This window comes from Carcharhinus amblyrhynchos, chromosome 12 (assembly GCF_965287045.1).
Source record: "Carcharhinus amblyrhynchos chromosome 12, sCarAmb.v2.hapA, whole genome shotgun sequence".
In the NCBI taxonomy this organism is placed as follows: Eukaryota; Metazoa; Chordata; class Chondrichthyes; order Carcharhiniformes; family Carcharhinidae; genus Carcharhinus; species Carcharhinus amblyrhynchos.
In genome coordinates, this window is record NC_137335.1 from 88,965,672 (window position 1) to 88,969,293 (window position 3,622).

The window sequence follows — 3,622 nt, forward strand, 5'->3', positions numbered from 1 at the left end:
GCGCAGGAGTCAGACTGGTGAAAATCAGGGCACTGAAGGCATGCTGGGTAAATATGCCAAAGAATCATGAACAAAGAAAAGTACAGCACAGGAACAGGCCTTTTGGCCCTCCAAGCCCCTGTCTATCATGATGCCCTAACTAAACTAAAGAAAACCTCCTGCCCTCACTCGGACTGTATCCCTCTATTCCCTCCCTATTTACTGCAGGACTTCCAAACCGATTTTTCACAGGTGCTCAGCTGAGTAGACTGGATAAACTGGGACTACATTCACTGGAATTTAGAAGCATGAACATAGAACATAGAATGAGGGGAGAACCTTAGAAACATATAGGATGATGAAGGGAATAGATAAGATAGAAGCAGGGAGGTTGTTTCCACTGGCGGGTGAAACTAGAACTCGGGGCCTTGGTCTCAAAATAAGGGAGAACAGATTTCGGACTGAGTTGAGGAGGAACTTCTTCACACAAAGGGTTGTGAATCGATGGAATTCCCTGCCCAGTGAAGCAGTTGAGGCTCCCTCATTGAATGTTTTTAAGATAAAGATAGATTTTTGAGCAGTAAAGGAATTAAGGGTTATGGTGAGTGGGTGGGTAAGTGGAGCTGAGTCGACAAAAAGATCAGCCATGGTCTTATTGAATGGCGGAGCAGGCTCGAGGGGCCAGACGGCCGACTCTTGCTCCTAGTTCTTATGTTCATATACTTATCCAGATGCCTCTTTAATGTTACTAATGTGCCGAGCTAATAACCGCGCCTGATCGCTTTGCAGTCAGGCTTACCGGAATGTTTAGGCCCGACCCCTCCCAGAACCAGCGTGCAACTCACTACTCTCCCAGAAAACAGCTCAGTGTGGGATGATTGTGGTCCAGACTGCGCCAGACTGTGCCAGGCAGACCAGGATGATGCGCTCTGCTCTTCTCACCATTGTGACATTTAGACTAGAATTCGTCAAACTCCCCCATGATTGAGATTCTCCAGTTCCGCTGCAGTCAATGGAGTTTTAGTTGAGTGCCAAATCCTCCATTCTCATTGGCAGCGTTGGCAAGATGCGCAACATTGGAAAATTCTGGCCTTAGTCATTTTTTGGGAACATCACGGCCAATAACTTTTCTTAACTAAGTGGATCAAAGCTGCTCACAGTACTCCACATGTGGTCTCACCAGCACCTTGTACCAGCAAGACTTCCCAAATCTTATACTCCAACACCCTTGAAATAAGGGCCAACATTCCATTATCCTTTCTCATTACCTGCTGTACCTGTGTGCTAGCTTTCTATGTTTCATGTACTAGTATCCCCAAGTCCCTTTGTGTTGCAGCTTTCTGCAGTTTTTCTCCATTTAAATTTGGAGGTCCTATGAGGAGAGACTGAGGGATTTGGGGTTGTTTTCGCTGGAAAGAAGGCGGCTAAGAGGGGATCTTATTGAAACATATAAGATGATTAGAGGTTTAGATAGGGTGGACAGTGATAGCCTTTTTCCTCGGATGGAGAAAGCTAGCACGAGGGGGCATGGCTTTAAATTAAGGGGGGGTAGTTATAGGACGGATGTCAGGGGTAGGTTCTTTACCCAGAGGGTGGTGAGGGATTGGAATGCCCTGCCTGCTGCGGTTGTAAATGCGCCTAGTTTGGGGGCGTTTAAGAGATCCGTAGATAGGTTTATGGACGAAAAGGGATTGGTTTAGGTTAGTGGGTCATTGTTTTTTAACTGGTCAGCGCAACATCGTGGGCCGAAGGGCCTGTTCTGCGCTGTAATGTTCTATGTTCTAAATAATATTCTGTTCTTTTGTTCTCTCTTATGAAAGAACAAACAACAATGAAAATTACAGCACAGAAATAGGCCCTTCAGCCCTCCAAGCCTGCACCGACCATGCTGCCCGACTTAACTAAAAACCCCTACTCTTCCAGGGGCCATATCCCTCTATTCCCATCTTATTCATGTATTTGTCAAGACACCCCTTAAAAGTCACTATCGTATCTGCTTCCACTACCTCCCCTGACAATGAGTTCCAGGCACCCACTACTCTCTGTGTAAAACACCTGCCTCGTATATTTCCTTTAAACCTTGCCCCTCGCACCTTAAACCTGTGCCCCCAGTAATTGACTCTTCCACCCTGGGAAAAAGCTTCTGACTATCCACTCTGTCCGTGACCCTCTTAATCTTGTAGATTTCTATCACGTCACCCCTCAACCTCCGTCACTCCAGTGAGAACAAACCAAGTCTCTCCAACCTCTCCTCTTGGCTAATGCCCTCCATACCAGGCAACATCCTGTTAATCTTTTCTGTACCCTCTCCAAAGCCTCCACATCCTTCTGGTAGTGTGGCGACCAGAAATGAACACTATATTCCAAGTGCAGCCTAACTAAGGTTCTATAAAGCTGCAACATGACTTGTGAATTTTTAAACTCAGTGCCCCAGCTGATGAAGGCAAGCATGCCGTATGCCTTCTTGACTACCTTCTCCAACTGCATGGCAGTGACCTGTGTACCTGTACACCCAGATTTCTTTGCCTATCAATATTCTTAAGGGTTCTGCCATTTACTGTACATTTCCTATCTGTAGTAGACTTCCAAAATGCATTACCTCACATTTGTATAGATTAAACTCCATCTGCCATCTCTCTGCCCAAGTCTCCAACTGATCTATATCCAGTTGTATCCTCTGATGGTCCTCATTGCTACCCACAAATCCACCAACCTTTGTGTCGTCCGCAAACTTTCCAATCAAACCAGCTACATTTTCATTCAAATCATTTATATATATTACAAACAGCAAAGGTCCCAGCACTGATCCCTGAGGAACGCCACTTGTCACAGCCCTCCATTCAGAAACACACCCTTCCACTGCTACCCTCTGTCTTCTTTGACTGAGCCAGTTTTGTATCCAACGTGCCAGCTCACCTCTGATCCCAGGCGACTTCACCTTCTGCACCAGTCTACCATGAGGGACCTTGTCAAAGGCCTTTCCTGAAATCCACGTAGACAACATCTGCTGCCCCACCCTCATCAAACATCTCCATCACTTTCTCGAAAAACTCAAGTTTTGAACAATGAACAACTCTACATTTTCCCACATTATCCTCTATTTGCCGACTTTTTATTCACTTACTGGACAATCAACATCTCTGTAAACTGTTTGTATTCCTCTCACAACTTGTCTTTCCGCCTATTTTTGTGTCATCTGCAAATTTGGCTGCAGTACATTCGATCCTTCCTCCAAGTCATTAATACATATTATAACCAATGGTGGGTCTCCAGCACTGATCCCTGTGGAACTCACTGGTTACACGTCACTAACCTGAAAGAAAACCCCTTATCCTCACTCACTGCTTCCTGATCATTAACCAGTTCCCTATCCGTGTCAATACACCACCTCCAACACCATGGACTCTGATCTTATGAATTAACCTTTTGTGAGGGATCTTGTCAAACACCCTCTGGAAAACCAACTCTGGTTGAGACTCCCTTGAAAAACTCGATTAAGTCAGACACAATTTCTCTTCAGGAGCCTTGCTACCTCTGCTTGATTGGTTAATGATTTTCCAAACTGTGACTTCATTAATAATTGATTCCAGTGTTCATAGAATCATAGAAACCCTACAGTGCAGAAAGAGGCCCTTCAGCCCAT